Source organism: Monodelphis domestica, chromosome 1, assembly GCF_027887165.1.
Source record: "Monodelphis domestica isolate mMonDom1 chromosome 1, mMonDom1.pri, whole genome shotgun sequence".
Taxonomy (NCBI): domain Eukaryota; kingdom Metazoa; phylum Chordata; class Mammalia; order Didelphimorphia; family Didelphidae; genus Monodelphis; species Monodelphis domestica.
This window is the reverse complement of record NC_077227.1, coordinates 400,090,310-400,105,007: the sequence shown is the minus strand read 5'-3', so window position 1 is coordinate 400,105,007 and position 14,698 is coordinate 400,090,310. Positions and strand designations below refer to the sequence as shown.

At 38.3% G+C, this 14,698-nt stretch overlaps 1 protein-coding gene across 11 annotated transcripts in view; it reads right to left on the bottom strand.

The window, feature by feature from the left end:
* CHD6 (chromodomain helicase DNA binding protein 6) overlaps positions 1–14,698 on the bottom strand; it is a 210,443-nt gene that overhangs the window by 187,632 nt on the left and 8,113 nt on the right. For 7 of the 11 annotated variants that reach the window (XM_007474327.3, XM_056811874.1, XM_007474323.3 and 4 more), the window contains exon 2: positions 10,859–10,958. The exons of the other annotated variants lie outside the window; for them this stretch is intronic. The gene's annotated coding sequence lies outside the window, so the exon portion shown is untranslated. The remainder of the gene's footprint in view (positions 1–10,858; positions 10,959–14,698) is intronic. 11 annotated transcript variants of the gene reach the window in all.

The window sequence follows — 14,698 nt, the reverse complement described above, 5'->3', positions numbered from 1 at the left end:
CTCCCTAAGGGGGGAGGTGAGTGGCCTCCCTGGGCTCTGAGGGCCCTTGATGGGATTAGGTTCAGCTGGTTCTTTCAGAAGACCCTGTTCTCTAAGGGGGGGAGGGGTTGTGGCTTGCCTGGGCTCTGAGGGCTCCTGATGGGATTAGGTTCACCTGGTTTGGGCAGTATGAACCCTGAAGCAAAAAGCCTCCTCCTCCACAATCTGTGTTGAATGCCTGGAGATTGGCCCAGGTTGTTTTCAAGGTAAGCCCTTCACTGGCACTGAGGTTTTTGTTCTTTCAGAAGCTCTGAGGGCTCCTGATGGGATTGGGTTCAGCTGGTGCCCTAAAGCTGGGACCTCCCTTGAGACTCAGATGAAAGGACCCAGCCAGGGGGCTACAGGCTTCCCCCTTCTCTCTATGTTTCCCTGCCTTATGTGTTGGGCGCCCCGGAGACTGGCTCAAGTTGCTTTCAAGGTGAGTCCTCCCGTTGCTGCCATGGGCTCAGCACTCTGGGTTGGGGGTGATGGGTCCTGGGACCTTCCTTCTGCCTACCCCTTAGATGCGAGTGATCTAGGGTTCTGGCTTTTGGGGTGCGGTACCTTTTGATCCAGGTCCAGGAGGAGGGTTCCCCAGGTCTATCCTGTTGTTCAGCTTGAATTTCGGTATCCTAGGAGCACTTTGTTTGCGATCGGTAAGGAAGGGTTTCCAAGGTCTGAACTTTCGCTGCTTCTACCCCGCCATCTTGACCGGAAGTTCTGATTCTCAAATTGCTTTCTATAATGTCTGGACCAATTTACAGCTCTGATAACTTTGCTGATCTGATAGGTCTGGAACCTCAGGACTGCTTTAAGTTGTACTTCTTTTTAGGGATTTGGGCTGTTTATTTCATATAGCTATTGAGAGTATTATAATTTTCAGGGCCTTCCCATTCTTCCTGAATTTTCATTTATGTGTAATCTTCCTCATTTAAAAAGTAAGTTACTTGAGAAATGGCGTGTCTCATTTTTCTATTTGTACTCTTTAAGTAGTTAGCACAGAGTTGCCACAGTAACAACTTGATAAATTCTTTTTTAGTCACTCATGTTGTACAACATGGACTAACAACAGCCTTTTGTTTGCTCTTCTCTGGATGCTATCCTAATTTTCAATGTCCTTAAAATGTAAAGTGCAGAATTAAACAAAATATTCCAGATCACAGGTATCAGAACTTGCAGATCTGAAGCCAAGAAGCAGATTAAAAAGGCAATTTGGAAATGTTTAATGAAATAAAAATGTAACATGAATAAAATAAAATTAATTTGTGGGAAAGTCATTATGTAGTCATCAGTGATTAGTTTCTGACATTACATCTCTAGATGAAGTATGACACCATGGAAGAGTAGAGTGGGACTACTACCTTCCTATCCTAAAGGATGCCTCATTTAATGTGGTCCAAGACCATATTAATTTATTTTGATTGTCACATTTGGCAATTGACTCACATTGGGCTTAGTATCCAAGAAAACCCCCAGAACATTTTCAAAACTATCTAAACAAACCTCTCCCATTTTGAAGTTGTAAAGTTGATTCCATCTTACTAGATTCAGCCCAATCCTCTAGTTTGTCATGGTCTTTCTGGATTCTGTCTCTGGCATCCAATATTAGCTATTCCTCATTATTTTATGTCAACTATAAATTTGATGAGCATGCAACCTATGCTTTTATTCAAATCATTCATAAAAAAAATTCAACAGCCTGGAGTCAAGCACAAATCCCTAGGGTACTTGACACTGGAAACCTCCTGCCATAATGACACTAAACTATTAAAAACCCTCTAATTCTGACTCTATGTAAGTGTATAATCATGGAATCCATATTTTTCCATCTTTTTCACAAGAATAGCATGGTTATCAAAAGCTTTATGAAAACCTAGTTAAACTATAATTGAAAGCATTACTTCATCTATTAGTTTGGTAATCTTTAAAAAGAAATGAAATTAGCCTGGTATAGCCTGTTCTTGATGGAGGCATATTGGCTTTTTTCCCCCAAACTCCACTTCTTTTTCTAAATGATCAGCAACTATCTTTTTAATAATATATTCTAGTTTCCCCAAAATAAAAGTCAAGCTTACTAGTCTAGTCTGCATATTCTGTTCTGTTCACTTGGAAAATCAGAACATTGGGTGGGTGGGTAGGGGGAACAGCTAGAGAGTGGATTGAGAGCCAGATTCAGAGATGGGAGGTCCTGGGTTAAAATCTGACCACAGCTATGTCCTACCTATGTGACCCTGGGCAAGTCATTTAACCCCCATTGCCTTGGAACCCAATACACAGAAAGTAAGAGTTAAAAAAAAAATCAGGTCATTTGCTCCTTGTCAATCTTGAGGTATCTCTCCTTTTCCAAGATCATTCAAATATTACCAATAGTAAACCAATAACCACATCTGTCGGGTCTTTCCAGACTTAATGAAGTAGTTTGTCTGGGCCAGGTGATTTGAATTCATGAGGCTAGGTCTTTCTTCATTCCTTTACTTATTTGGGGTATCAACTTCCTGTTGGTCATTTTTGTTGCCTTTTCCAGTGCAAAGGTCATTCTCCTTATCAAAGAAAACAGAAGCAAAATAAGATTTGAGCAGCTCAGCCCTCTTCTCTCTGGTGTTAGATATCAGTTCATTCACTGCAAACAGGGGTTCTGTCCCTTCTTTGAGTCTCCTTCCCTTGCCCACAATAAAGCTAAAACAACTAAAATCTTGTTCATTTTTTCTTTCTCTGACATCCATCCTAGACAATCATTTGCACTCATGTCCTCAGTATCTCTCATTGGATGAGTGAAATAACCTCCTGATCAGTCTTCCTGTTTTTAGCCATTCTAATCCATTCTATAAACTACTGCCAAAGTTCTTAAGACCTCTTTGAACCCCAGCTATCTTATTAAAAAAAAAAGCTAAAAAACAAATGAGAAACTAGAACACTAATACCTTCAATAGGGTGGTTTAGAGTTTAAATGAGAAAAATATAGGTAAAGCATTTTTGTAAACTTCAAGATATAAATGTTAGCTATTACAATTAAACCAACAAATTTTTAACTTTTTCTTTGGGATAAAAAAATAACCTACTTTTAAAAAATGACTACATAAAATACAAACTTTTGAAGGATGCTAAATTTTTAGTTATGGATGGACAACTAGGTGGTACAGTAGACATAATGCTGGGCCTGGAGTCAGAAAGACTCATCCTCCTGACTTCAAATCTAGCCTTAGACACTTGCTTGCTGGGTGACCCTGGGCAATTCACTTAATCATTTGCCTCAGTTTTCTTATCTGTAAAATGAGCTGGAGAAGAAAATAGAAACCATTCCACTCTCTTTGCCAAGAAAGTCCCAAATGGGGTCACAAAGATTCTGAAATGACTGAACTACAAATTTGTAGTCAGAGGATCTGGATTTGAATCCAGCTCAGAGGGAGAGACAACTCGCAAACAACTATGTACAAACAAGATATACAAAAAGAGAGGATAAACTGGAGATAATTAACTGGAAAAAGACAGCAGCACTAAGAGAGTTTGGGAAGGGCTTCTTGTAAGAATGGGATTTCACGTGGAATTTGAAGGAAGCCAGGGAAATCAAGAGACGGAGATGAAGAAGGAGAGAATTCCATGAATGGGGAAGTCAGTAAAAATACCTGGAGTTGGGAAGATAAGCCTTATGTAAGACACAGCAACATGTGAGGCAGCTAGGTAGCACTAATAGATAGAATGCCCAGTCTGGAGGCAGGAGGACCTGGGTTCAAATTTGGCCTCAAATATTTTCTAATTGTGGGATCCTGGCCAAGTTATTTAACCCTGATTGCCTAACCCTGGGCAATCTTCTGTCTTAGAACTGATACTAAGACAGACAGTGGGGGGGGGGGGGGGGGAGGGGGGAGGGAAGGAGGGAAGGAGGAAAGGAAGGAAGGAAGGAAGGAAGGAAGGAAGGAAGGAAGGAAGGAAGGAAGGAAGGAAGGAAGGAAGGAAGGAAGGAAGGAAGGAAGGAAGGAAGGAAGGAAGGAAGGAAGGAAGGAAGGAAGGAAGGAAGGAGAAAGGAAGAAGGAAGGAAGGCAGGAAGGAGAAAGGAAGGAAGGAAGGAGAAAGGAAGAAGAAAGGAAGAAAGGAAGAAAGGAAGGAAGGAAGGAAGGAAGGAAGGAAGGAAGGAAGGAAGGAAGGAAGGAAGGAAGGAAGGAAGGAAGGAAGGAAGGAAGGAAGGAAGGAAGGAAGGAAGGAAGGAAGGAAAGAAAGAAAGAAAGAAAGAAAGAAAGAAAGAAAGAAAGAAAGAAAGAAAGAAAAGAAAAGAAAAGAGCACGTAGGCTAGTATTACTGAACTGATTCAGAGTTCATAGAGAGAGGGGAAAGTGTAAGACAGAAAAGTAGAAAGGTCCAGGTTGTAAAAGAACTTTGAATGGCAAACAGAAAATTTTATATTTGACCCTGGAGGTAATAAGGAGACACTAGAATTTATTAAAGGAAAGGGGGAGGTGCTATGTGTCAAATCTGTGCTTTAAAAAGATTAATTTGATAGCCCAGTGGAGGAAGAACTAAAGTTGGGAGACTTAAAGTAGGGAGAACAACCAGTAGACAATTGTGATAGTCTATGTGTGAGGTAAACAAGGCCTGTACCAGTGTGGTGACTGTGTCAGAGAAGAGAAGTAGAACGAGAGATAATCTCTCATTCTCTCATGGATATGAAATCAACAGGTATTGGCAAGTGATTGGATTCAAAGGAGGGGTTGGAGGGTAGGGAGAGAGGAGGGAGGAATCAAAGGTAAGTCTCTGAGTTGTGAATTTTAAAATCACCCCACCCTAGTTAGACATACTTTAGGGGAAGATAAAGTTGTAAACTCCTGATTGAACAATGAACTCATACCTTAGAGTGAAGCTAGAACCTTAAGCTAAGTCTATTTTTAGATCTAATACAAAAGGGTGTTAAGTAACTATAAAGGTTAAATTAATCACAAAAATAATCACAAAAAGGTCAAGTAACTCACAAAAGGTAAGCTTAACAAAGAAGTGTGAAGTACCTCAGAAGATATAATCTAACCAGAGAAGGTAAGAACTAGAGTGGATAGTCCTGGAGAAAATCTAATCAAAGTGAGAACTAAAGAATGGGCAGTCCTGGAGAAAAGCATCTACTGTGATTGGTAGACATAAAAATTTAGGGGAGGTGACATAAGAGAAAATTTCTTTAAAAAGGTCAGTTCAATTGAGTCAGTTCAGGACTGAAACTCAGCCTGGAGGATCTCCCTCAGACAGCTTCCTGGAGACAGTCTCCTGGTGAGTGATAAGACTGACTCCCTTTCCCTTGGGCTCAGGGAGGCCACTTTGGCCAAGACCTTTAACTACTGCCTGGCTCAGCCTGAGCTGGAGCATTTTAAATTAACTCTTTTCTCTCTCTCTCTCTCTCTCTCTCTCTCTCTCTCTCTCTCTCTCTCTCTCTCTCTCTCTCTCTCTCTCTCTCTCTCTCTCTCTCTCTTTTCCTTAATTCCTTCTCTCTATATTAATTAAATCACCATAATTCCGGGTGACTTGAGTTTTTTGTTATTTTGGGATTTTCCCTGGCGACCAAATTAATTTAGATTTTTTTCAAGTCACAACGCTAAAATTATCCTTTATAGAGTCTGAGTGACTAGGTGCATTGGCAGGATCCTCAAAATGATTATAGGGAAGTTTGGAAGAGGAGGGGATGGGGGGAGAAGGACAAGTTCAGTTGTGGACATGCTGAGTTTAAGATGTCTACTAGACATCTAGTTCAGGATATCTAATAGGCAACTGAGATTAGAAGTCAGGAGGAAGGATAGGGCTAGATAAATAGATGTGAAGATAATCTGCATGAAACATAAAAGTAGTAGAGAGAAAAAAGAAGAGGACCCAGAAAAGAGTCTGGGATCACACCAGGAAGTACAAGCTGAACACTGTTAGTAGACATGATCTAGCCAAAGGGCCAGCAACGGAGAATCAGAAGGAATAGTCAGAAAGGTAGGATGCAGGAGAAAGTGATGTCTCAAAAACCTAGAGAGAAGACAGCATGAAGAAAAAACGGTGACTGACAGTGTCAAAAGTTGCAGGGATGTCAAGAAGGATAAGGCCATTAAATTTGGCAATAAGAGATCATTGGTAACTTTGGAGAGAAAATTTAGTTGAATGATGAGGTTGAAAGCAAAATTGTAGAGTTAACACAAGAGTGAAAGGGAAGGAAGTGGAGGCATTGATGGCATACTGCCTTCTAAGGAGTTTTCACCACAAATGAGATGTGGAACACTTACAAGGATAGATGGATCAAGTAAGAATTTTCATGAGGATGAGGGAGACATGGACAAATGTATAGGCAGTTGGGAAGTAGTCAGTAAACAAGGAAGGACTGAAGGTTAAGTAAAATACTGGGGATGATAGAGGGAATAATCTGCTGGAGAATATGCGATAGTATGGCATCACTTGTGCGTGTGGAGGAGTTTGCCTTGACAAGAAGGGCCATCTCTTCATATGAAACAGATGACGTTAGAGATAGTGAAATACTAGGAAAAAAATCAGAAACTAGAAAAAAAAGATCAGAAAACCAAGACCTTTCATTAACAATATCCCATTAAGCAATTAACAATTAAGATAAATGTTGTGATACTTGAGAATGTTGAACAGATTCCATATTTCAAAAGATAGCTTTCCTTAAAAAGGTCCATAATGTCTAACATTAATGTATCCTTTGGTCCTGAGAAAAAATTAATGAATTACATTAAATCAGAAACCAAGGCTAATAACATCAGGCAACAGTAATCTCTACATTCCTAAAAAGTACATATGCACAACATTTTTAAAAAGTTAAGTGTTGGGGGCAGCTGGGTGGCTCAGTGGATTGAGAGCCAGGCCTAGAGATGGGAGGTCCTAGGTTCAAATCTGGCCCCAGATACTTCCTAGCTGTGTGACTCTGGACAAGTCACTTGACCCCCATTGCCTAGCCCTTACCACTCTTCTGCCTTGGAACCAATACACAGTATTGATTCCAAGGAAAGGTTAAAAAAAAAAGTAAAGTGTTGAAAGAAGTTGTGAAGTCTACTGGGTAGGATGCTATGATGGAGTTAATTCATCTGAGTCAGGGTTCAGTATAGGGTCAAGTACAGCAAGTCAAATCATCAAGTATTCAATCAGGAATGAGGGTCATAATACCAAACAGGGTATAAAATCAGAGATGAGGAACTGAGGGGAAGCAACTACAGACAACCCAAAAAAGGCCACGAATGCTGGGTAACAATTAGGTTCTGGGTATGTGCTTCAATGGTATGAAGGGGGCATAGGAAGCCCCACAGCATTTAGGAGCACAAAATGCAGTAGCATAAGGCCAGACAAGCATGCCAGACAGCCTTAATTTCATGATGTATTTTGTGGTATATCTTCATCTACTATAATGGAGTTGAGCTGGAATCAGGAAGATATGGATTCATATTCTGCTTATGCCATGTTGTGTCATGTGTCATGCTAAGTCACTACACTCTCTGAACTTCAGTTTTTTCTTCTGTAAAATGAGGTTGATATTAAAATCCATAATACAGATCTGAAAGATAAGGTTGTTTTGAAGCTCAACTAAGATAATATACATAAAATACTAGCCAGGTCAGCTATCATCATTATCACTACTACAGACAATATTTCCTGCTGTCCTGTTATTCCACTAGCTCTTAAGAGTAGGCTTTTGAAAACACTAGGAAAAAAATATCAGCAATCACAATGATGAAACATCTTTCTAATACATTAAGATTATAGACAAACTGGCATTAGCTTCAGGTAGTTGTCACTCGACTTTTAAAGTGTGTCATATTTTCCAGTCAGGTATGGAGTATATTAATAAATGAGGTAGTGAAATCATTTTCAGACTCATGAAAAAGCATTTATTTTGTACTTACTATGTGCCAAGTACTAGGCTATGCATTAGGGACACAGAAGGGTTCAGCCTCAGGGCAGATGAAAAGGATGGATAGTATTTAGGATTCAAAGGCAGAGCAGATGGTAAGGCCCAGTGGTCCTTAAGGTGGAAGGGCAGGTCAAATACCAAGACCTAGGAGGTCCAGAAGGTATAGTTACAGGACAGATGGTAAGGCTTAATTGGCCTTCATCTTACTAGAATTGTAATTTGTCACTCCATGCTCATTCAAGCAGTTATGTGTGACCATGTCTACCTGCAGAGGAAATGAGGGAGAAGAGGAAGAGAGGAGACTGATAGGACCTGGCCCATAACCTTTGGATAGTGGTATAAGTTCAAGTGTCAGAATGGAGCAGGTGCTCAGGTCAGAGTATACAGCTAATAGAAAAGTATCATTGGCAGGAAGGTTGATGTTAAAGGGGTATCCACAATACTTGCCTTTGCCAGATCCTCTAGTACCAATATTCACAAATCAGAATTCTGTCTCACATCCTCTAAGGCTTATGTTTCATGGTACTAAGCTCAAATTTGTCCAACTCAAATAAATGCTTTAGGATCATCTATTAAATTTTTTTCATACCATTGGAAATTATATATTTCCAATATATATCAACTTTAAGGTCAGGTCTCAGAAGGTACAACTATATACAATATTGTAAGCACAGGAAGGCCTATATTTACTGTGGTTAAGAAAGTCTCATTTATTAGTATCACATATATAAAGTTTATCTTAGAAGCCCTTTGCACCCAGGGTCTTTATTATAGGTCTTGTATTGCATTCACTGATTTCTGGTACAAGGACTAACACTGAATAAAACTTGTCTTTGGTGGCCCTGCATCTACCGTTTGGTTTTTTGTTTTGTTTTTAAACCCCCACTTTCTGTCTTAGAATCCAAATTAAGTATTGGTTCCAAGGCAGAAGAACCTAAGAGCTGGGCAATTGGAGTTAAGGGACTTGTCCAGGTTCATGAACCTAGGCAGTGTCTTGAGACCAAATTTGAACCCAGGATCTCCAGTCTCTAGTCCTAGCTCTTTATCCATTGAAGCACCTAGTGAGAGGAATAAAAAGGTATCTTGCCAGAGTAGTGTTTATTAGTAAAATAAGAGATAGGAGAGAGATTTAGCCTTACTAACTAGTCCCAGCATGATCCCCTCTATGCTGAGTGCTAATCTCTACATACCAGCCCAGAGAGTCAGTCTAATTCAAGAGGGGGAAGTAAAGTGGCCTTCTCCTTCCCATGCTTGCCTTATAAATCCACCAAGTTTCTCCCTTCTTGGTTACATTGCACATTAACCCTCAAGCTGAGGCCAGGGGACACCAGGTCAGCAGGGCTATTAGATATAAGGTAACATCCACCATTGGGGTGCCTCAGGATAGAGATATTTTACTTCATACACCAGCTATCCCTGCATCTATGTTTGTGCCTTCTACTGACTTTTGGCTCTGTGTCCAAATACCTCCCCTAGTTCTCTGTCCTTATTTTGCCATGACTGACTCAATTATCACAGTATTAAGAACTCCTGTTAAGTGCTAAAAAAGACCTAAGAGTTCAACTAGACCAGTGATTGTGAACCTTTTAGAGATGGAGTGCTGGGTCCTGCCCCCACCCCACCAAACTGAGTGCCTTGCCTCTCCTCCTCACCGAGTGCAAACATACCCTGCTTACCCCCTTACCCCACACAGGGGAAGAAGAAAGTGTTCAAATTGGGCTGCTGGACAGAGGGGCAGATGAAATGAGGAATGTCCTCATCGAGTGTAGAGAGGAAAGGGAGTGGTCAGAACACTCTGCTCCCCTCTAGTTCTGCTGCCAGTGAGCATCCCACCTTACCCCCTGTGCACTCCTATGGCTGCTGGGCAGAGGGGCGGGGGATGTGAAAAAAATGTCATCAGGCAGGGTAGAGAGGGGGGAGGGGAGCAGCTCCACCTGAATCCCTCTGCCTTTCTAGTAAAGAATTGGAAGGGAAAGGGGGTTGTTGAAGGAGGCCATGTGCCCACAGAGAGTGCTCTGTGTGCCATCTTTGGCACATGACTTGTTCAAGGTCACATAGAATAGTAAGGAGCATAATCATAAATTCAAATTCGGGTTCACTGACTCCAATTCTAATGTTCTTTCTACATAGTTCTCTGTGCTAATCTCAGGCCCTCACCTAAAAGTCAGAAGGGACCTCTCAGAAGCCACTAACTCTTACCTCCTTATTTTGTATCTGAGGGAACTGAAAACCTAGAGAATTTAAGTGACTTGTTCAAGGTGACAGAGGCTAATCAGACAAATAAATTTCCTTCTTTTCTTTCTTTTTTTTAAACCCTTACCTTCCATCTTAGAATCAATACTGGTTCCAAGACAGAAGAGCAGTAAGGGCTAGGCAATGGGGGTTAAGTGGCTTGCCTAAGGTCAGTCACACCACTAGGAAGTGTCTAAGGTCACATTTGAACCTAGGACATCCTATTTCTAGGCCTGGCTCTCAATCCACTGAGCTACCCAACTGCCAACAAATAAATTTCTAATTTTCCTAAATACTTCAACATTTTAATCTAATGAAAATGTTGGGTTATACGAGCTCAAAACAAGCCAATGAAGGAGACCATCAAGAGGACTTTGGGGGCAACTACTAAAATAACATGATGAAGAAAAACCAAAAAAGCGGTACAGAGGACCACAGGAAAGAAAATGAACAATTTTGATTAAAAAAAAATTTTAAGTTTCTGCAATTAAAATCAGTACAATTAAAATCAAGAAGGAAACAGATAAGTGATTTTAAAAAAACAATGCAGCAAGTTTAGCTAAAAAAGATCTAAGTTCCAAGAGAGGTAGTATGATAATTATGAATAAAGAACTAAGTAGACATAGACTTAAGTACTACATTGGATCCATACTTTATGTGATCCTAGAAAATCCACTTAATTTCTCAATGGTCTAGGAAACACTTTAAGATTGTAAATTTGCAGGTGGTGCTTACCTTTGATGATAGAGGGATTATCCTGATCTGAAAGTTCCTTAAACCAATGAAATTACAGGTCCAGTTCCTATCTCCATCCTTATCCAAAACATATGGGAATCTGATTCAAATATATAAAAATAAAAGCAACATTCCTCAATAGCTAAATGGTCAAAGGATATAAACAAGTAATTGCCAAAATGCTAACATGCAGCAACACATTATCAATTATCAGCTATCAATATTATTATTATCAATGTCAATATTTTAAAATGTTCCAAATCACTAAAAAGAGAAATACAAATTAAAATAATTCTGATATTCCACCTCATGTTCACCCAGTTGACAAAGAGGACAAAAAAAACCCGGAAAATGGCAATTGCTCAGAATGACCATGGAACAGCAGGTATGTTAGTGAAAGTGCAAATGATTAGACTGGCCCTTCCCAAAAGGAATTTTAAAGTACCTTAAAAAAAAAAATCACCAAACTACAAATACCCATTGACCCAATGGTATTACTACCAATCATATAATCAAAAGAAATAACAGAAAAAGGAAAACAAATACAAAAATATTCATAGCAGCACTTTTGTCTGTCAAACTGAAATAGAAACAAGAGAGTATCCATCAGTTTGGGAATGGCTGAACAATCTATGCATATATAAATAAAATATGAGAAAAGGAACTGATTCAACAAAACTTGGGAATACTTGCATGAACTAATTTGGAATGAAATGAGCAACAAAATCAGAAGAACAATTTCTATAAATGACTACAATTTTGTAAAGAAAATTAACTTTGAAAGACTTAAATTCTAATCAATGCAATGAATAACCATGACTCTAGAAGACTAATAATGAAGCATGCTTTTTCCTACCACCGGACAGAAAGGTTAGGAGAAAGGATACAAACAGTAAATTCTCCAAAAAAAAGGCAGGCTAGCTATCATCAACCACGTGAAAAAATGTCCCAAATCACTAAGAGAAATGCAAATTAAAACTGTTCTGAAGTTGCACCTCATATCAAAATGACGAACTGACACAGACATTTTCAGACATGGCTAGATTTGTTTGCCTATCTATGCATATTTGTTGTAAGGTCTAGTAATACCAAAAAAAAGGGGGGGGAACAGGACGGGGACATCAGTGGATTTCAAACACACAAAAGAAAACAGGGAGACACAATCAAGCAAGATAGGTTTAGAATTAACATGTTAGATTGGTTATATACTTTAAAATAACTTGTATATGATAGTGATCTGAATTTTCATATAAAAAAGATAAAACAGTGGGATGTTGTTTTTTGCTTTTTTCTACTGGCCTTCATTGATGGAGAATAATCTATTACACCTTGGAAAATAGTTCTAAAAGACTAGGGCTAAGAAAACTTCATAGCATCATAGATTTTGAATTAGAAGGATTAACAGGGACTTAATTTTTTTTTTCTTTTTCAATGGGAGAGGAGAAAGGAAAGGTCAGAAGGAGAGGATCAAGTTATTAATCTGAAAATAAAATTAATTAAAATTTTAAAAAACTAGAAGGATCTTCAAAGGTTTATTAAGTTTTATGATAGATAAGGAAATTGAAGCCAAGAAAAGTGCATTGATCAAAGTCACTTAGGTGATAAACAACAGAAGTTAAATTTGAACCCAGGTACATGACTAAAGAATGCTTTAAAAAAAAATTATAGTTGTACATTTCCCATTATTTTCCTTCCCCCTCCCCAAAGGTCAGTCCTTAAAACAAAGATTTTTAAAAAGAGAAGGAAAGAAAATAATTTTAAAAATATGTCAACCAAGTTCAATGCTATATACAGATTTCCCTGCCCATAGTTTCTGCCCTCACCTTTCCAAAGAAGGAAAAGAGGCACATTCTCATATATCTTCTTTATAATCAAGCTTGGTAATTATAATTTCAAAGTATTTAGTTATCACTGGGTTTTTTTTTTGTTGTTGTTCCAGTTCTATTCATTTACAATCTAAGTCATTCTATATAGTTTCTCTAGTTCTGCTTATTTCACAATATATTAGTTTATATAAATCTGTTGATATGGGAAGTCCTGGGTTCAAATCTGACCTCAAACACTTCCTAGCTGTGTGACCCTGGGCAAGTCATTTAACCCCCATTGCCTAACCCTTACCACTCTTCTGCCTTAGAACCAATACCCAGTATAGATTCTAAGACAGAGGGGAAGGATTAAAAAACAACAACAAAAACCAAACAAATAAACAAAAAATTCATGATATCTTATAGCATAGGAATATTCCTTTAGTTTCATATGCCACAAGTTAGTTAGCCATTCCTCAATCATCTAAATCTACATTTCCAGTTCTTTGCTTCTACAAAAAACTGTTGCTATAAATATCTTTATGGACTTTGGGACCCTTTTTTAATATTCTTGACCTCCTTGGGGTACATGCCAACAATAGGATCTCTGGGTCAAGATGTGTGACTCTTTTACTCACCATCAGCATAATTCCAAATTGCTTTCCAGAATGGCTAACTCAATTAGTAGCTCCACTAAACATGCATTAAAGTGCCGGTCTACCCACAGCTCCTCCAACATCAACATGGCAAGTTTTGCCATCTTTCTCAATTTGTTAAAGGTAAAGTGGAAATTGCATTTCTCTTATTACAAGTGATCAGAAATAAACTTTCACATGGTTGTTAACAGAATTTTCAATTATGTAGAGAATTGCTTATTTAAATCCTTTGATTTATCCACTGAGAAATGGTTTTTGATCTTAAAATATCTGTGTTAATTCCCTATATATTTTGGATATAAAAACCTTATCAAAGACTACAGATGCAAAATGTTTCATTGCTAATTAGTCATTTCCCTTATTATCTGTCTCTTAAAGAAAATTTAGGCAAACTCAACCTAAGAAGAGCAGTCACAAGTAGTAGTATAGTAAATAGAATATTGGACTTAATCATTATTAGTCATCTTGGGTTCTATTTCCAGCTCTGCCATTTACTTATATGACCTTAGGCAGGTCACATGCACTTTACACTTCTGTTTCCTACTGTCAAATGAGAGAATTGGTACAGATTGGTCTCTAAGGTCCCTACTATTTCTACAACTCTAAAACCATGAGTTAGGAAAGAAGTTTTAATTTAAGAGAAACTAAAGTTATTACACTGAACTAAAACACTACTATACTTATTTTAAAATGCTCATTTTAAAAATGAAAGTAGCAGACACACCAATAACTACATAGGGCAAATGTCAATAGTAGTACCTCTGGGGACTATCTTCCAAATACTAGACCAGCTAAAATGAAATACTCCAATAGTAAAGAGGCAGCTGAAGTATAGCAGTTGTGAATATAAAGAAATAGAGACTAATTTATATGTGTGGCATTTGTTAGGAACTTTATAATCACATCCCATATGGATAACTCCTGGAACCAATAGCAGCTGTGGATAAAATAATACCATAAAACTTCTAATAAATCTGGAATCAAACCATTGTAAATATATTAAATTCTAAACTCCTAAATAAGGAATTATGCTTTCTTATCCCATGATACCACAATGTACCCAAGACCACAGTTTATAAAACCATTGGTATTTCTAATAAATGCTATTTATTGACTCACTGACATACAAGAAACCTACCCATTTGTTATTAATGAATGAGATGAAATGTTAGTGTAAAGAATTAAGATTTAATTAAAAAGAATTCATAAAATATCAAGTTTCTTGAAAAAACAAAATTCACCATTACAACAGATTTCTGGCCCAGAACTATTTCAGATAACAGAAAATCCCTCACTGACTCTCGGTGGCTAATAAAAAACCCCCAAAACTTTACCAGAATTTTTATGTAATATCAATGAACGAGAAGTATCAATTACAG